The 20,802-nt window shown below is 38.8% G+C and overlaps 1 protein-coding gene across 1 annotated transcript in view; it reads left to right on the forward strand.

Annotated features, from left to right (window-relative positions):
- The window catches only part of DUSP8 (dual specificity phosphatase 8), a 110,144-nt gene that overhangs the window by 21,810 nt on the left and 67,532 nt on the right, over positions 1-20,802 (forward strand). The gene's annotated exons all lie outside the window — the stretch shown is intronic.

A 20,802-nucleotide genomic window follows, 5' to 3' on the forward strand; every position in this document is an offset into this window, starting at 1 on the left:
CAGTGTTTTATTTCTTCCTTTCTGATTTATTTATTATTTCTCTTTATTTCTGGGACTTGTCACATACTGTAGGTGTTATAATATGGAGATCATGTATTGTCTCTTTATGTCTATTTTGATATGTGTGATGTCATTACTGAGAACAAACGAAGCCAATTCAAAGTGAGCTTTCTTTTGTGTTATCAGAAAATCCTCCCTCTACATGAAAAACAACAAGAATGAATGGGAAGAGGGTTTGTGATAGGGGAATGACTCTCACCCAAAAATATAATTAATACAAAATATACATTTTAAAGATTATCCTGTCAACCAAGAGAATAAAGAAAGACATTAAAGTATCAGTGATGATTTTTTTCAAGCAGGAATATAATTCAAAGGTTAAGTATTGTGTGTTTTAGTTATGTTGGTAGAAAGTAGCTTATATGTTTTAAATGTTCAGAGGAATAAGCCTGGTTAAGAAAGTATCCATACAGCTTTAACATAAAAATCTTGTATCACCAACTATTTGGAGGTGATAACAAGTAAGAACATAGCAAAAATCCAGTAAATTCTACTTGGATAGTCAAAAAACTGTTGATAGTCTTTCAACAGAAGCTACTTGGCTGACCTAGGTTTGTTCCTGTATGGACAAACAATTGATTAAAACAGGAAGGGAAGGATAGAACAAATTCTATGGAAGCTATTCAATAATTTACAGCAACAGTAATGCTATTTATTTGTTCTATGTAATCTGCACCACAAAATGAAATTGAATTGAATCCTTACTGATAGGATGGGTGAAAGAGAAATCACTAATGGATTTATCCATCTATCCATCTCTCTCTCTCTCTTTCTCTCTCCCTCCCCTCCCCTCCCCCTCTCCCTTTCTCCTCCCTCCTCTCTTTCTCTCTCTCTCTTCCCTCTCTCTCTCCCCGCCTCTCTCTCACACACATGTATGTATGTATGTATTCCCCTAAAATAAGATGTCCCTTGATAATAAGTCCAATCGGGTTTTTGAGCGCATGCACTAAAATAAGCCCCCCCCCGAAAATAAGGCCTCCCCGAAAATATTTAAACACATGTGCAGCCAGCCCCCGCCATTTCCTCTGCTTTCCTCCAAGCACCCCAAAATAATAAGACCTCTCCGAAAATAAGGCCAAGCGCTTATTTCGGGGTTCAAAAAAATACAAGGCAGGGTCTTATTTTTGGGAAAACATGGTACACACACACACATCCCTGCCCTCTCTCTCTTGTGTATATGTATATCCCCTCTCTCTCTTGTATCTCTCTCTCTCTCATATCTCTCATAGTATAATGTTCCAAATTATATGTACCCAAAAATACTGTACATAACAACAATTTAGTGTTAATTTTAGTCACTTATTCAGATTTGAAAACATACATTTAAGAATTAGGAATGATTACATCAGGCATTACACTATGAAAGGAATATATACTTTGCTTTTATTGATAATATTAGTTTTCTTCCACATTCCCCATCTCTGGAAATCAATATCCTTGTTTATCTATAAATGGGAAAATAAGGGGAAGAATAGAATAAATTATCTCAAACGGAATTAGCTGGTTAAGATAAAACTATGTAAAATGCTGTGTGGAATTTCCATTGCAGTTCTACGTCTGGCTAATTCTGTTTCTCTCTGAACTCCTGGCCAAATGCATATATTTTGTTCTCAAGAATTTCGGGTTAACAGAAGTATAATCCTTTGAAGTGGGATTTATGTCAGTGAAAATTACTGTAGGCAGAGCCAATTGTGTGCTGAAAGAGAAAGACCATGGGCAATCCTTTTTACTTTACTAAGGGCAGCCTTGGATGTCCATGGATATCAGAAAAGTTGTATATGTTCATTTAACTGAGGAAGTGCTGAGTGCTACTTTTTCTGAAATTGGAGAGCGTAATAAAGGAGAATATTTGTAGCTCAGGGTTGAAATGAGGGGTCCTTGGTGCTATTTAAAAATGGTTATTTTCTTGTAGTCATTTCATTTCTCAAACTAGGTAACATCATCAGTTTTAATACTAACATCATTAGTTCTGATTATGTTGCCTAATTTGGGTAATGAAACATCTACAAGAAAACAGCCAAGCTCGGAGAACACCACAGACCCCTCAGACTGGCTACTATAATGGATTTGAGAGTCTGCAGGCAGGATGGAAGTATTGTAGATATTCCAAAGCAGTATAAAGCCACTACTCTCTTCCAGTGATAAAGTCAGGGGTAGGGTTTAAGATGGGATGGGCAATTTGAAGGGTATTTTCCCCCAAGTCAGTATAGTAAGTCCTCAACTTAACAACCATTCATTTACCAACTCTTCAAAGTTACAACACCACTGAAGAAAGGGTCCTATGACCAGTCTTTGCAATTACCAGAGTCATAACATCCCCACAGTCACTTGATCAAAATTTGGGCGCTCGGCAATATGTATTTATGATGGTTGCAGTATCCCAGGGCTGTGTAATTATCATTGGCAACCTTTCTAACTGGCTTCTGATAAACCAAGTTAATAGCGGAACCCGGGTTTTCTTAATGGCCACCTGATTCAATTAACAATTGGAGTAATTCATTGAACAACCTTGGTAAAAAGGTTGTAAAATTGACTGTGCCTCACTTAATAATTACCTTGCTTAGCAATGGAAATTCTGGTTCCAATTGCGGTCATAAGTCGAGGACTACCTGTAGCAAGGATTATAGCAATAGATTTCCTATTTGGCCTGGGACTCAGATCTTTTCAAGAAGAAGGACTGGAATCTGTAGGTAAAGCTGACAGGGGAAGTACAGGCAAAAGCATCAGGAATGTTTTATTTCTTTTCAATTGCTTCCGTGCTTCATTGGATAGCTGGCTGAGGAATTCTGAGAACTGAAGTCCACACATCTTAAACTTGCTAAGGTTCAGAAACATTGGCAGTTTTTACCCTTGTTCACATTCTGAGTTTTTTTTTTATTTGAGTTGTAGTGGTTAATGATTGCTTGAACTTGCATATACGTAGTTAGTGGCCTCATAACTTAGTTTAGCTCTTTTTTTTTTTTTTGAAATATGTACTTTGTCCTTTTTATTATTTTTAAAATCCTTTATTTATTGTTATTTTGGTATGTGGCTTACCTAAGCACCGTGCACTGTTTGGGCCTTGTTTTCTGGATAAAAGGGGGACACTGGAGCAGCTTGTTTAAAAACATAATCCTGGAGAAGGGGATTTCCCCTTCTGTTTTACCCAGATTCCAGAATATTGTCAGAAAAGGAGAGGAATATCTTCTCACAAAAGGTGGTAGCTACTTAGCTTATCCTGAGTGGAATTCTTCCAACTGAGGTACAGCTATATCCAGATACTACAGGAAGATATCTGTCAGGCTCAGGGTGGATAAAAATCGATGATATTTTTTAAAAAAAAAATCAAGAAAATTTGATTTTTTTTATTTAAATCAGATTTTTTTTATTTAAACCGGATTTTTAAATTATTTTTATCAAATTTATTTTAATAAAATGCTTTTGGAGTAAAAATCTATCTAAAGATAGTTTTCTATTTAAGATACATTAATCAGTTTATTCAGCATGAAATGGAGCTTAGTTATGTAGCATGAGGCTGTATATTCTGCAATATTGGGTACTTACGAGACCGCCTTCTGCCTCCGATAGCCTCCCATCAACCAGTACGCTCCCACAGAGAGGGTCTCCTCAGGGTGCCGTCGGTTAGACAGTGTCGACTGGCGACCCCCAGGGGGAGAGCCTTCTCTGTGGGGGCACCTACCCTCTGGAACAAGCTGCCCCCGGAGATTCATCAGATTCGCGCCCTTAAAACACTATTATTCCATCAAGCAGGGCTGGCCTAAAATATTATTTTAATGGGTTATTTTATTTTAGATTATTGGCCAAACTATTTAATAATTTTAAATTATTTTTAACTTTTATATTGTTGGTTTTTTATCTTGGCTGTACACCGCCCTGAGTCCTTCGGGAGAAGGGCGGTATAAAAATTTAATAAATTTAATAAATAAATAAAAAATAAAAATAATATTGGGACTGTCGGTGAGTCAACAGCAGGTCAGAGGAGGAGCTGCTGCGGGACAGAGATGACAGTTAAAAATTATGATTTCAATCAAGCCTTTTTCTAGTGATTTAAATCATGATTTAAATCATGATTTAAATCCACCCTGGTCAGACTGGTGTTTGTTTGTTTGTTTGTTTGTTTGTTAACAAGTACATGGAAACAAGTATCAGTATAGATATAGACATGGACACATGAAAATTGGCACAAATAAATGGATATAAATAAGCAAAACATAGCCATAAACACATAAAATGAATACATATAAATGGGGACAGTAGGACAGGGACGGTAGGCACGCTGGTGCACTTATGCACGCCCCCTTAGGGACCTCTTAAAAATCATGTAAGGTCCACGGTAGACAGTTTAAGGTAAAAGGTATGGGGGTTAGAGAAACTAACTAACAGGATCAGGTACAGTATTCCAGACATTTACTACTCTATTGCTGAAGTCGTATTTTCTGCAATCAAGATTAGAGCGGATTACATTTAGTTTGTATCTATTGATAGCCCTTGTGTTATTGCGGTTGAAATTAAAGAACTCATTTATAGGTAGGACGTTATGGTAGATAATCTTGTGTACTAAGCTTAGTTCAGAACATAGACGGCATAGTTCAAGGTTATCCAGGCCTAAAATTTCAAGCCTGGTGGTATAAGGAATTTTATTGCGAGCAGAGGAGTTGAGTACTCTTCTTGTAAAATACCTCTGGACCCTCTCTAATGTATTAATGTCCAAAATACAATGTGGCTTCCAGGCAGGTGAGCAGTATTCAAGAATAGGTCTGGCAAAGGTTTTGTATGCCCTAGTTGGAAGTATAGCATTAACAGAGAGAAAACTTCATAAAATAAGGTTGACAACTCTTAGTGCCTTTTTAGCAATGTTGTTACAATAAGCTCTGGGGCTTAGATCTTTTGAAATGAGTACTCCTAGGTCCTTGACAGAGTGTGGGTCATCTTTTAAATTGTTTCCGCCCAGCTTGTATTTGATGTTCTGATTTTAATTGCCAATGTGCAGGACTGAGCATTTGTTAGCAGAGATGTGGAGTTGCCAATTGTTTGACCATTCAGATACATAATCTAGGTTGTTTTGTAAGGTAATAGAATTGTCTGTAGTGTTAAATAGTTTTACATCATTGGCAAAGAGGACTCAGCTGCTTGTAATATGATCACAAAGGTCGTTTATATAGAGTAGAAAGAGTGTTGGTCCTAGAACGCTGCCTTGGGGAACACCACTGTTAACTGCTGCAGGGTTTGATATAGCATTTCCAATGTTAACTACTTGTTGCCTGATAGGAATGTAGCTATCCACTTGTGCAAAGATCCAGAAATGCTATAAGAATTTAGTTTTAACATAAGTTTGTCATGTACCACTGAATCAAAGGCTTTGCAGAAGTCTATGTAGATTGCATCTATTGCTTTACCCTGGTCGAATTGAGAAGTCCAAATGTTTTTGCAGTGTATGAGTTGCAGATTATATGACAATTTTTTCCTGGAACCAAATTGCTTATTAGAGAGTAGGTTACTTGTCACTAAGTGGAGGGTAATGGATTGATTTATGATGGATTCCATGACTTTACAGGTGATACAGCAAAGGGAGAATGGTCTATAATTCTCAACAAAGCTGGAGTCACCTTTTTTGAAGATAGGTATGACTGTTGCTAATGACCATATGTCAGGCAAGGAGCTCATTCTAAAAGATACTTCATAGATAGTGCTTAGAGGTTCAGCTATGACGGAGGAGAGCTTTTTTAGAAAGTAGGCACATATTCCATCAGGACCAATAGATAGAGATGGCTTTAGATTGTGTAGTGCCCTTTTGACGGTATCTTCAGTAAAATCAATGTGGATTAGATCATTGCAATTGGTTGTGGTATGACTAGGAAATGAGGGAGAGATGCCATTGCTGTTGACAATGTGTTATATGATTAGTATAGCCACCCTGCTAAAACTGCTAATGGCAATTCAGAGTTTTCTATGAGATGTTAAATGCAGATCTGTCGTTTGATTTATTTGGCTGTTCTCTCCATCTGCCTTTTTAGAACTCCCCACTAGCTTCTGTTCATATCTTTTTAAACATTTTTCCTATCTTATTATCCTGCCCTACACTCTATTTGATAGATGGCACAGGTCCAGTGCACCTAAGACATTTCTAGCAAAGTACTACCAAAGCAAACTCAGTCTCAGTCTCTTAGGTTTAGCAGTCTTGGATTTCCAGGGTCTTGAAATGAATTGTAGATTTCTAGAAATACATTTTAATTTCTATGGTCTTCTTTTAGATTGCAATTCACAGTTAGGAACAAGGAAAGGGGGATATTTCCCAGAAACTATCAAAGAGAGCCAGCCATGTGGTCTAACAAGGGGAACCCACAGAGGTTGAAGCTGCATGGTCATTCAAAGGGATGTAGAAAGACAGCCCCTATAGCCAGTCAAATCAAATATACTTTGCATTGTCTCATAACATGAAGGGGCAGAATCAAAATCATTGGGCTTTTGACTGCTGGATTTAAAAAATAATGATAAGCAGACTTCCTTTTCCTTTATTCTAAATTAAATGCTGGAATGAAAAAGGTGTTATGGAGGAGGGAGGCAAATAGGTTTATTTGTGAAAACCCCAGCCTTGCTAGTACAAATTAATTTGGGGGCTAGAAACCTGGGGGCACTGTGTTGCTCAATTCTGTGTCTATGTTTTTGGTGTAGGATAACCTCCACTTTCAATCCAAAGTAAGAAAAATCCTTTGGAGCAATTCCTGTTTTCCTAGGTCTACATGAAAGACTCATGAACCCAGGAAAATCTGCATTTGAGATACAAGTGTTGCAAGTTGCTTTGAAGTAGGCAGAGATATATCTTTGGTGCTTCCTTGCCTCCAAACACATATTTCCCTGTGTGAGCCCAAGACCTTCTATAAGGATATTAACACGAGTATGGCATATGTGACCTTGCTTACTTCAAATCACCTTTTCTGGTTTGGATCTGAAGTGTAGCCTTGATTAGGTTGGTTTTAGCTCTTTTAAATCGAACTCTATTCAGGTAGAAGGCAAAGTAGTTCCTACAGCTGTGAAATTTTCGTAGCCCTGTTCTATAGTGAAATTATGCTCTGTTGTCTACGTTTCATAACATGGTTGGTTACATGGTGGAAGAAAAGGACCCAGGAGATGGTTTTAAAAGAAGTCAGGAGGTGGTGGGGTGGAGGAGGTTGTGTTCCAAGGAAATTTCTGTCTAGATTTTTTTTTCTTCAAATAAGCACATTGCACATTTGGCAGTAGATCCTATTCAGTTCAGTTGGATTATATGACAAGGTAAACCTGTAATGGACTAGAGGCTTAATTATCACTCCTTGGTACTGCGTGTTCTCATTTCCTTTAACCACAGTTCCATTTGCAGCACTTAAGCAGGTTCCCACCATGTTATCCAGATGCTAGGAAAAAGCTTCATTTTTTCCCCTTGTTTCTGTATCAGAAATCATCCTTGTGGCTTTTCTTTTTTTTTTCTTTTTTCTTTTTTTTTTTTCAGTGCCTAGGATTTAGATTTTTGCCTGTGCCGCTCCCAGTTTAAATTAGCAAAAAGCAAGGTGCTTATATAGAGTTCCTTTTTTGTTCCACTTGGTAGACCTGGCTTTTCTTTAAAAGAAGCCAGCTATTTTTTGAAGTTCAGCAGCCATCTTTTCCCAGAAGCTGCGTTTTTGGGGGTTTTTTTTAGCATTTCTTCTTCCTTTCCCTCCCCCAATTTTTATTATTTTGTAGCAAAGGAGGGCAATTCAAGCGATTAATCAAATGCTGGGCCCAGCTGGAACCATCTGTAGGGTCTTCATCTTCCCCTCCCCTTAAATGTATGCATATGGTTTATTGAATTTGGCTAGCAGTGACATCACCCCTGCCTGAATCTTTGTGTGTGAGGAAAAAAAAATATCCTTGGCCTTCTGTCTGCTATATTCAAGGCCATGAGGAATGATTCTTGAATGTTTTTCTTTAGCTCTGTGTTCCAACAGAGGAACACAGTGCATTTTTAGAGGTCTCTTTGGGTGAGCATGGATATATGTCAGTGTTGAATTCTCAGAGAGCTTTTTGGTCTAGAGTGCTTTATTAATATTTTCCAAATAGAAAGTAGCTAAATAAATTTGTGGTAAGGCACAGAGTTAAGATATGGGTAAGGGGCCACTTCTAAATGGACATTGCAGAATCATCCTGAGTTTACTTTCCTTCCTTCCTTCCTCCCTCCCTCCCTCCTTCCCTCCCTCCTCAAATTTTCAACCATTCTGGTTGTAACATTGGGCTTTAGATAAATACTGTGTTTCCCTGAAAATAAGACCCTGTCTTATATTTTTTTGAACCCTAAAATAAGTGCTTGGCCTTATTGCCATGTGCTCAAAAGCCCGACTGGGCTTATTATCAGGGGATGTCTTATTTTGGGGGAAACAGGGTAGATGGGAGAGTTGTGCAGCACTCCAGATCTGAAATGAAAAAGCACTTGTGGGCACACCTGCTGCACCTGGCAAATTGTTAAAGACACTTTTGTCTTTTCCTGGGATTATACAATTATATTTGAGCTAGAAGTACTTTTGTGCTAAAGTCGTACTGTACTCTTGCCAGTACATGGTAAAGAGTATTACAAATCATCAGATACAAAATATAAGAAAAAAAATGTTTTGTGGCAGGTGTTCTCAGACTTTTGATTCCAAAGCAGTCACTCAATCTAGCAAAAGGATGAATGGAGTCCTTGGTGCTGTCTGAGTTTGTTTATTTGCTTGCAGATGTTTCATTGCCCAACTAGGTAACTTCACCATTACACAACTAGTCATTTCATCAGCACTGATTTATTTTATTTGCTTATTATCTATTTATTTATTTAACATGTTGCCCATCTCACTATTGATGATGATACCTAGTTGGGTAATGAAGTGTCTGCAAGCAAAAACCAAGTTTAGATAGCGTCAAGGACTCCACAGTTCAATTCTGAGCTACCGGTATGTATATTCTCTTCTATGGAAAATGATGTACATATCTGGGCTCATACCTTGCTAGATATGCCTGTCAGATATTAGTAGATTCTCCTTCAAGTCAAACGCAACTCTGGATCACTTCGTACACAAATCCCTGTAACTTTCTTGGCAGTGGTGTAACTTTTTTTAGGGGGAAGGGTCTTCAAGTCAGTTTTTTTTTTTACTTGTGACAACTACCTGGACAATTCCTTGAAGTTTTCTTGACAAGATTTTGAAAGTGGTTTGCTATTGCCTGCTTTGTGGGGCTGAGAGAGAATGACTGGCTCAAGGTATAATTTACTTGTCTTTGTACCTAAGGAGGGACAAATTCATAGTCTCTTGGTTTCTGGCCAGGTGCCTTCACCCACTACATAAACTGGCTTTCAGGTTTGCCATTGGCATTTCCTTCTGTGACTTCCGGCTGAGCCTAAAGCCCCGTATCTCTCCTATCTATTCATCGGATCCAAAGCTGCTTAGCTTCTGAATCCAGGTAAAGCTGATCTATTCTGCCACATGCTGAGACCCAGTTGGTGATACTTGTGCCAAAACGGAATCCTAATGATCCCCTTTCTCTTAGGATGGGGTTTTTTTTTTGTTCCTCCATGTCTTTTCATTTTAACTTCCAGCTGCTTTTGAGCCCCATGTGGCTTTTTAATCATTTAATTGATACTCCTGTTTTGTACATTTTAAAATTCTACCCTACATAAAACAGAGTGAAACAAGAAAAAAGCCATAAAAATCTCTAAAGATAATGAATATGTCATGTTGTGCAGTTAAATAATTAATACTGATGTCAGTTGAGTAGGGAATTAAGCATACAAGCAAATATATTTCTAAATAGTCTCCCAGCAGGCTCTTCAAAACACTGCACAATTGACAGAAAATGGGTGTCCTTCCCGGTTTACAGTGCCTGTTTGTTTCAAATGATAAAAGAACTTAATATTCGTTTCTATTGGTAATTTTCATACTTGCTTTCTGAGATTCATTTTATTTTACTGGGAATCACTTTATATCTCTTTTTGGTAGATGCTAGCAGCCAAGATTGAAAAATCAGGTTTATGAAGGAGATGTTAAACCAGGAGATTTTGATTTAATACTTTTTATTTCTCTCTCCCCTCCTGCTACCATCTACTCTCAGGTTTCACATTACCATTTTAAAGGTGAAAACTGTTCATTGCTTCCTATGAAGGAACCAAAGATCAAATTATTGAATATTCTGTTGAAGCAATTAGAAATTTATAACAAAATAGATTGATGCCACACCTTCTTTGTGGCAGCCCCTTAGATATTGGAACATTGCTATCATATGTCCTTCTTTTCATTAAACTGGACATACCCAATTCGTACAACCGTTCTTCCTTTGTTTTAGCCTCTGATCGTCTTTGTTCCTTTTCTCTGCACACTTTCTAGACTCTCAACATCTTTTCTATATTGTGGTGACCAAAACTGGATGCAATATTCCAAGTGTGGTCTTACCAAGGCATTACAAAATCAACTTCACATGATCTTGATTCTATGCCTCTGTTAATGCAATTTAGGATTACATTGGCTTTTTTTGGCAGCTGCAGCCCACTGCTGGCTCATATTTAAGTGATTGTCTACTAGAACTCCAAGATCCCTCTCACAGTTGCTACTATTGAGCCAGGTGCCACCTATTCTGTACCTGTGTGTTGGGTTTTTCTTGCCTAAATGTAGAATCCTATTTTTCTCACCATTGAATTTCATTTTGTAAGATAGGGCCCAATGATATAATTTATCTGCAAAAATAAACTAGATTCTCTAAACCAACCAGAGAATATTGCAATTTTGAGATTTGAATCCCAGTCATACAGATCGTATGTATTGTACCATCTCTCTTGAAAAGTTAAATATGAACAATAAAATAGTCTCTGCTGTGACTTCATTTCTGGCTTCTGTAATTTTATCACTTCATCCCACATGTTTTGAAGATGATCTATGTTGCAGGTCAGGCACAGCATGACTATGTGCTCTATTTATATAGAGCTTCCCCATCTGTGGTCTCTACAGGTATTAGAAATCACTCCTGATGCAGCTGCCAAAATAAAAATAATTTCAAAAATGCCCCAAATGTTAGGAAATTGCTAACTCCTGCAGTATTTTCAATTTGTTTTGAAATAGGATTTCTCAAGATTTTGGCTATTTACATTTTTTTAAAGTTAACATTTTATTTAATTTTGTGACCCCAATACACACTATTGGGAGAAATATCCATCTGGTACAGTTCCAAGTTGGGAAAAAGACACTGGAAACATGGAGGCTGATTGGAAAGATGGTTTAAAGGTGAAGCAGAAACACGTGGGTGGGCAGCTGACCACCTGGAGTTGAGAGTGGGTTTTTTTAATACTTTCTCTTGGGCTCTGAACTTGAACCTCCTGTTCCTGTGCAAGAACATGTATTATATTGGCTGTTGTCAGATTCCTATGGGATCATGTTTGTCTGAGCTCCCAGGTTTAGTTGAAGTTTGCTGAGTGATGCAATGTCCTTAGGATGCTGTGAGCTCTGTGTCTTCTGCTAAATGGTCCTATTATGTCCTGAAGGGTCATGTTTTAATCCCATCACCCTGGAGCTGAAGGTCTTTTGTCTTGTAGATAAACTGGCCCGGTCTTTCTTAATGGGCACCAAATATTCGTGGGGGGCAGGGAGCTGCTTTCTGCCTTTAAAACATGTTTCTCCTTTAGAGAAATATAATATTCTGCCTTTTTAATATTTCTCACAATATTTCTCAAAATATTTCATTTTTCTAGGAGAGGGGGCCTTCCCTCAACACTGTTGAATGCTACTTATGACATTTCCTAATAGTTTTCAGTACTAATGTAAAGATGTATATATAAAAGAAAAGTTATGAACCACTGAATGATTAGCTTATTTAAATAATTCACCTACATTTGATTACAAGCAAACAAGAAGGCCTGAATTCAGTTCTGCCTCTGATCTCTTTTAAGGAAAAGAATTCTGAAGGCAACCTCACACCCAGAATCATAAATGCAGAGATCCATGTCTATTCAGCATCAATAAAATTAGTAAGCTTGATTGTACAAACAAAAGCCTGTCTAAGTGTTAGTAAATGTATTGTAACGTGTTTATGAGAAAATGAAAAATATCCATCTGAGGACAGTGAACCAAAAGAGATTCAGGGACAGGAGTTAGTGCATACTGTATAAAGATTTACTTTTTTTAGCACTTACTGTACAGCTGCTAGCCAAGATTACGTACAGCTGTTGTGTATTGTAGGAGAAAGTTGAGAAAAAGTTGATGTGTGTGCAGTGTTCTAAGTCATACAAGGAGTTCATAGGTAGATCATGCTGCTTTTCTTTAGATTTCCTCAAAGCCAAGGGACTACGGAAGCTACAGTTTGACTAATCCTCAGATTGTCAATGATATTTGATGTATTGGTATTTCACAAGATATAGTATTATTTTACTTTATAAATATGTTATTGGGGCAAAATAAAAAAAAAACTTTTTTTTTCAAGTCTTGCTTTCTGCATTCTAGTCTTCTATCATACCTTTATGGTAGGAGTTTTCAGAATCTTGGGTTGGAGGGCATATTAGGAATTATCAAGGTGTTATTGGTATTCCCACAAAATTTCTCCTAGAGTAGATATGATAAATTGCAAAATAAAATATTGATCTTTGTTATCCTCTCTAGTTACTAGGACACTCTTTATTACTTCGGGCCCTTTCTTCTATACAGGTAGATATACTTCTGAGCAAAATACTAGGTTGTAGGTCACCTATCACATTTATTTTATAAGAATATCTTGAGGAATTATGTGATATCCAAAGAAATTCTTCTAGATTAAGGGGTAAGCATTGTTTTTGTGGCCACATATTACCCATTCTATTTTTTAATCTACTGCTTTAGGGTTTAGAGGCTTTAGGGATTTATTGCTCTGTGTTGTTGAATTTTACAGTCCAAGGTAAATACTATAAAAAGGGAGTCTTGTATCATTTTGATACTGAATTTCAGTGATGCATTCTGATTGTTTCCCGGAAGCAACAAGAATGGGGGTTGGGAGATTGCATACAGGGTCATGGATTGTCTGCCTGTTATAAATGAAGATGGTATCAGAGGCTTGTTTTGCTTTGTCAGCTGTCTCTGCATTTTAAAAGTTAAAATGATTGAATAAAAAATAAGGTCAATTCGGGCAGGTAATTGGCAAGGGTGGAATTAAAATCAGGATGACCTTGGGCATCATGCTTCCCATATATATTCCCATCCCTAGTGCCGCGTAACAGGGTGAGCTCCCGTTACTTGTCACAGCTTCTGCCAACCTAGCAGTTCAAAAGCATGTAAAAAATGCAAGTAGAAAAATAGGGACCATCTTTGGTGGGAAGGTAACAGCATTCCATGCACCTTTGGCATTTAGTCATGCTGGCCACATGACCATGGAGACATCTTCAGACAGCGCTGGCTCTTCGGCTTTGAAACGGAGATGAACACCGCCCCCTAGAGTTGGGAACAAGTAGCACAGATGTGTGAGGGGAACCTTTACCTTTATACATAGAATATAAATAGGCCTCTCTGTATGTTGGATGCCCTATTTGAAGTATGAAAGGAATAATTGTAGTCTGTTCATTAGTTTTTGCCCTTCTCTTAAACTTGTGGCTACAGAGTCATTTCTCTGTATGCTGGTGAGATGGGAGAGAACTTCATGAGATAGTTCAAGAAGCACATTTATTGGAATCATGAGCCTTGGGTATTCAAAAATCTGGTGGTCTCTCCAGATTTTACTTAAGTTGAACTGTGCCTCTTTTAGGTCCTTTAAGTTACCTTGAATTGTAGTTACCTTGAATTGTAGTTGTGCATAGGATAGAAGAAAATTAATTGTGTATGTTGGATCGGCCATGATTTTTGACATTGTCTGTTGCATTCCCACCAACACTTGCATCTTCCTGCACATGGAAGGCAACATGTCTTCAGCCATAGATATCAAAATATTCTTCCTATGGATTGTTCCCTGGAATGCATGGCTACCTTTAGAGCCAGCTTCATTTGGATGATATTGGTGGGAGGGCTTTTGTAAGGCCAGCGCCATTGAAAAGCATTCAGGGGGACATGTCACTTCACCGATATTTATTTATTTATTGGTTCGATTTATATGATGCCCTTTTCCGGAGACTCAGGGAGGCTTACAATGCGTTAAGCAATAGCCTTCATACTTTTGTATATTCCGGACTCTACAAAATTCAGGAACGCAGCAGCTCTCTTATTACACAATATCGTCACATTGTATTGCCACCAGTCTTGGCCTTCATTGTTGTGACTATTTAGCAAACAACCCCAATACATTGAAAATAAGGGTTGAGCTTTTCTTTTGTCACCAGTGATGCTCCTTCAGCTTCTCTTGGAAGGAGAAAGAACATGTGGGGGGCACTGGCAAATTCAGTTGTTATATGAAGTCTTGTAGTTATAATGGGGGAGGGGTTGGAGGTGAATGGAACTGCTGCTGAATAGCAGATGGCAGGAAGGGTGACATCATAGGCACAATTGTCCTACCCCATTATTCTTCCTGACAGGCCCCTACCCTCCTTTATTGTTTCCTGTGGACATAATTGGAAGCTTGGGAAGGGGAAAGAAAAGCTTGCCAGAGTTCCTTAAAAAAGTCCTCCCTTTTGAGTAAATTGTTACTTAGTAGTCGTCAGATTCAGATTATTTCTAGAGCAGTATAAGTAGATAATGATCAGAAAGAAGCAAGTCCGCCTTCTGACTTGTGATTTGAGAGAACGGCACTTTAAAGAAAAGGGAGAGGAGAGAGAAGAAGTTAGGCACACTCTGTGAAATGCAAAATGGGAAGAAACGTGTGTCAATGGGCTTTGCAAATGATACCCATTCTAGAGCAGGTGTTCACTGGGGACTTGCAGGAGCCTGGAAAATTGTCTTCAGCATTTCAGCCACTGCATGAAACTGCTAGGGAAAGTAACTCAGAAGGTGGGTTTGAAGTGTTTGCTGATGATGATCTATTCCACCTGGCATTGCAGTCTATCTGTCTAGAAGAGATCATGGAACCCAAACCTTTGAATTTTTTGTTTGTTTGTTTGAGGTAGATGAAGACAAATAGATGGCGATTTAATCTCTGAACAAGGTTGAAATTTCACAGGTAATGAGACTAAGTGTTCTTGATGGAGGTTTATCACGCATTTTGAATAGCTTTTCATTTCTCCTGAGGGCCTGAAAGGGCAGTTTGAGAGGCTGCTTGGACTCTGCACTGTCTCTGCATTTCCTTGGCAAGCATTGATGATTGTGATAGCCAAGAGTCCTTTTTACCAGCTTATGCCAGATGCAGAATATCTGGAGAGGCTCCACTGCTAAATACAGTCTTCATGGAGCTGCTTTTGAAGATGACTCATAAATTTCACTGAAGCAGAAGAAAGCTTTTGATGACGGACTGATTTTGTGGCTCTATTCTACATAGTTGCATTAGTTCCCAGTGTGTTTCTCTGCCTCGTTTGAAGTGCTTGCATTTCTTAGACTGTTTGGAGCCAAGCAACTTGAAGAAAATTGTTCACCCAAGTCAACCTGCCCATGCTTTAAAATCTGGAACAGAAGTTCTTCCATTTTAGGGCTGCTGCTTTTTTTTTTTTTTTTTTTTTTTGTGCTTTCAAGTCAGTTTTTATTTCTGCCTGGAAATCCCATGCAAGATTTCAGAATTGGTTTGCCATTGCCTCCTTCCTAGGGTTGAGAGAAAATGACTGGCCCAAGGCTACCAGATGGCTTTGTGCCTAAGGCAGGACTAGAACTCACAGTCTCCCAGTTTCTAGCCTGATGCCTTAACCACTATACAAAACTTAACAGCTTCTGTTGATAAAACAGGAGAGAAGAGAGAGACTTCTGGAGGCCCACGTTTTTTGAATGCCTTGTTGTTTATCTTTGCTGGATCCCATCTTTACTTGTGACCCCATTAATATGGTAAATTGCTGAACTTTTTCCCTCAGCAAATTTGTCCAGGGATTGGTTGGAACTGGTGTTTGTATTTTGTATAGTGCTTTGTACTGTCTTTATTTCTGGGTTTCATATTAGCTTTTATTAATGTATTATTTGAGAGGTGCAGTGGCTCAGGGGCTTAAGGATACTGGGATTGTCAGCCAGAGAAGGTCACCTTCCTGCATTCCAGCAGTCCGAGCCCTAGCACCATGGGATGGAGTGAGCTCCCGTCACTTGCCTCAGCTTCTGCCAATGTAGTAGTTCGAAAGCATGCAAATGTGAGTATATAAATAGGTACCACTCTTGTGGAAGCAAGAAACCAACTGGCACCAGACCAGTCTGAATGTGAGACAAAAACCAGTTGAGAAAAAGGCCCTGGATGACACTGACTTTCTTGCAGAACGCCGTTAGCTGTTTTGTATGTGGAGCTAGTTCACTGCCCTAGATAGTGAGCTAGCAAGCATGAACTGAACGAACTAGCAATCTTAGACAGCCAAACTACTATTCTATATTAAACTTATAGACTTCTGGCTTTCATGTACCAATGCCATACACTCACTCACTCATTCACTAGTTTTATTCTTTTATTAAATGTAAACTGCTTAAAGGGGAGATTACCCTTGAAGATGACTTATACCAGGGGTGAAATGCTCCCGGTTTGGACCGGATCGCCCGATCCAGTAGCAATGGCGGCCGATGGTTCAGAGAACCGGTAGCAAAAATCCCTGCTCCCCCGTATGCCCAGCTGAGCCGCGCGATCATCAGAGGCTTTTTTTTTTTACTTTTAGAAGCATTTTTTCTACAACCTCTTTGGCCGAAAAAAATGCTTTTAAAAGTAAAAAAAAAAAGCCTCTGATGATCGCGCGGCTCAGCTGGGATTGTCAGAGACTTTTAAAAGCATTTTTTCTACAACCTTTTTGGCCGAAGAGGTTGTAGAAAAAAAAAATGCTTTTAAAAGCCTCTGACGATCCCAGCTGAGTTGCTTGATGGTCAGAGGCTTTTAAAAGCATTTTTTTCTGCAACCTCTTCGGCCGAAGAGGTAGAGAAAATGTTTTTAACAGTAAAAAAAAAAAAAAAAATGGCCATGTCCACCCAGTCACATTACCCCCCCCAAGCCACGCCCACAGAACCGGTAGTAACAAATTTTACATTTCACCACTGATTTATACGTATTTTACATAATGCAAACATTAAAGTGTAGCTCTTTAATTTGCAAATTTCCTCTGTTTTAATTGAAAAGCCCTCCTCTCTCCTCCTTTCTTCCCTTTTTCTCTTCTCTTGGCTGTTTGATGAGGAAAGCTGAGTTGATAAAAACCTTGGTTGCCTCTGCCTTTGGAATTGGCTTTATAATGTTGCTAACACTGAAATCTTTGCATGGCTGTAATTTAGGGATGTTTCTGAATCCGGTATTCCTTCTCCTTGCTCTGGCTGCTTCTTCACTTAATCTTCCCTGGTTTCCTGATTGAAACCAGGGAGAAGAAGAAATTCCCAGAAGAGACAATAGTCTTTCTGCAAATTGTAGCAGATTGTACTTGGAGGGAAAAGGCAAGCATTTTTAAGAAAGAAAAAAGAAAAGAATCGAAAGGCGGTCCAGGCCTCGTAGTGGCTTAATTAAGGATCTCCTTCATTATGCCCGGAGCCATAACTCTCTGAGGGCAGAGAGTAAGGAATATAGCCTTAATATAAATATGCAAGAAACTAGGGAAAAAGGAGGTAAAACATTTTGTAGGCACTGAGAAATAAGAGAGTATTCAGAAGTGACTTGGTAGATGACACCCTGATTCATTGTGGTATAAGCACAATGTGTGTGTGTGTTTCTTGTAAAATTCTTTATTATAACCAGGTATAGAGAGGTAGTATACTGCTATCCTATAGATTTCACTGACTTTTACTTTTGGCACTGAATGAGAGCATTTAGGAAGATCATCTGATCAATTTGTTTCAGTCTAATTTATAAAACTAGTTTCTACCCCACCTGCAAAACATAATTGGTGGGGAAGTTGAAACCTGAATGATTTGGGTGATATAATTTTGGCTTGAGGGAACAGGCTTTTTGAATATGAGGGGAAAATCCAAAAGAGTTTGTACTTCATGAATGGGTGACATCAGGGGTGGGCTTCAAAAATTTTAGCAAGGGGTTCTCTGCCCGGTTGCTGGGTGGGCGTGGCCATGGCCTAGTCAGCCTCCTGCAGCACGGCGGGGGGGGGGCGTTTTTGCCCTTCCCAGGTTCCAGATGATGTTACCTAGTTAGTGAAACATCTACAAGAAAACAAGCAAGCTCAGAGAGCACCAAGGACCCCTCGTTTCAACCCTGAGCTACAAATATTCTCCTTCCAAGTGTATTCAAATACTTGGACATCTTGTGCATTAGGGTACTGTTAACTCTTAATCAAGGGTTCAAAAGAGGCGTCATTTCTCCCATTTTTGGTTAAAGGAAAAAAAGATCCTGTTGAGCTGAAACAAATCATGCCCGCCCTCTCTCGCTATCCTGTGCCCTTCTGAACTCTGTCCAGGCAGCGCCGTGTTTACTCAGCGTAGGCTGCTTCTGCATTGCCAGAGCTTGTCTGGCATTTCTGTTGCCTGAAACCCTATAACTTTAATAAGATATAAACTGTATCGCATCTATCTGCCGTTGCTCGGCAACTCTTCAATAATGCCCCAAACAAAGCACTTGCCATGTGCAAGCAACCCTAATTCCAAGTGTAGGATAATTCTGCTTCCGAGGCTGCTAATTTCTTCCATAGTGAGCAGTCCTGTGTGTTCTTTTACCTGTAGCAGCAAGCAGGGTATCTAGTCTGTGCATAAATGGCCCTTTTTCACAATCGTATTTGAGTCTAGAAACTGAGGGATTATTTCTATGCCCCCTTTGAGTGTGTTTTTATAATGTTACATGGTACTGGTTTTTAACTAAACTTATAATGACAACAATCATCTGTATACATCCCCCTTGAAATGCTACTCTACAGGTAGTCCTCAACTTATGACCACAATTGAGCCCAAAAGTTATGTTGCTAAGTGAGACATTGGTTAAGTGAGTTTGCCCCATTTTACGACTTTTCGTGTCACAGTTGTTAAGTGAATCACTGCAGTTGTTAAGTTAGTAACACAGCTGTTAAGTGAATCCGGTTTCCCCACTGACTTGTCAGCAGGTCGCAAAAGGTGATCACATGACCCTGGGGCACAGCAACCGTCATAAATATGAGCCAGTTGCCAAGCATCTGAATTTTAATCATGTGATCATTTACTTTGCTTTAACGGTCATAAGTGTGAAAAATGGTCATAAGTCACCTTTTTTCAGTATTGTTGTAATTTCAAACAGTCACTAAATGAACTGTTGTAAGTGGAGGACTACCTGTAACTCCTGCCCTGTTGCATAGGATTTTCACGTAACACAGGTTCTTACATGCATGTCAGGAAACAGACATGAAACAGTCAATCATGTTCTTTAATGTGATGAAAAGCTCAGATTCTCAAGTTCAAAATGAACATTTTGAATGAGAAGTGAAACATTTTCTTCTTCTTCCTCAAGGAAAAAATAATCCAGTTGCCTTTGGAAGGAGAAAAAAAAACCCCATCTTTGAGACAACTATGACCTGGATGACTGAGAATCTCCACAAACATTTACAATATTGCCATCTTGTTAAAATTTTCCAGCAGGGATATTTGTTCTATAAGTTCGGACTGAGAGTGCTGTTGCCATATCAAATAAATGAAATAAATAAAATAAGAGCAATGCTATCTGCATCTTTGGGACTCTGATTTTATCCCTTCAGCAATGATAGCAAGATTTTAAGTATATACATGCATGATTATACATGTTTGCCAATGATGAAACAGCTAGAAAACCTCTGTATTTTAGAGGGCAGTTCTCTCCCTTCCAGTCACAATGCCCGATGATCCTTCTGCTTCTTGATTCGATTCCTCCTGAGTTTTGGATATTATGAGCAAAAGCAAACAGTCCTTTCCCCTGGAAATATTTAGTGAAATCTGACATGCCTGATAATTATTTCCGCAGTTCTCTTATAGGGGTTTGTTTTGACAGTCATAATTGAGAGTTAAATTAGCATCCCTGAAGTTTCATGCTGTCAGGCAGACGTGAGTCAATCAGAAGGGATATGTTGAAAGTTGCCAGGCAACTCCATATACTTAAACAGGTCCAGGGAATTCAAAACAATAAAACAGAACCTGTTTTCTGTGTGGATTTGCAAGTGGGTTTCGCCCATTCTTCTGTGTCCAGAGAAAGGTACCTTGGTTGTCGAATTTGTTTGGACTTCTACGGCCTTTTCAAACGTTAGTTGCTTGGAATTGTAGAAAAATACATTCCTCACTCCTTAGTTAATAACAATGCACTTGAAAACCATCTTGGGAATGGTTGTGTCACATATGTTCCAATGGAATTATTCCAAATGGATTATCGTATTCTTAACTCTGTGAAGATGCTCCTAGTGCCATTGTTAATTTATTCCGCAATTTAGGATGCTGTGAACTCTGTGCTAAATTTCCTTTTCTAGTGAATAGCTTGATTAGAGGAATTTGCCATTGTATACAGTACGTTCCCATATCAGCTTTATTTTGCTGTTCATTTTCAATACATTCATCAAGCTTCATTATCACAACTGGCCCATTTAATTCTGTGAAGATGCCACATCTGATTTGCTGTCTGAAATGCATGCCTGTGTCTTAAGAGGAATGTGTTGGCAGCACCTGCACACTAATGGAATACGCTCTTTCCCCCCAAATCTGAAATGGTAAGTCAGCAGGCTGTAACTCTGGCTATAATTAATCCATCATTTATCCTATCCATACTCGTGTTAATTGTGAATTCCACACTAAATATCCCCTGCTC

This window comes from Pantherophis guttatus, chromosome 1 (genome assembly GCF_059756535.1).
Source record: "Pantherophis guttatus breed Tessera chromosome 1, ASM5975653v1, whole genome shotgun sequence".
NCBI lineage: Eukaryota > Metazoa > Chordata > Lepidosauria > Squamata > Colubridae > Pantherophis > Pantherophis guttatus.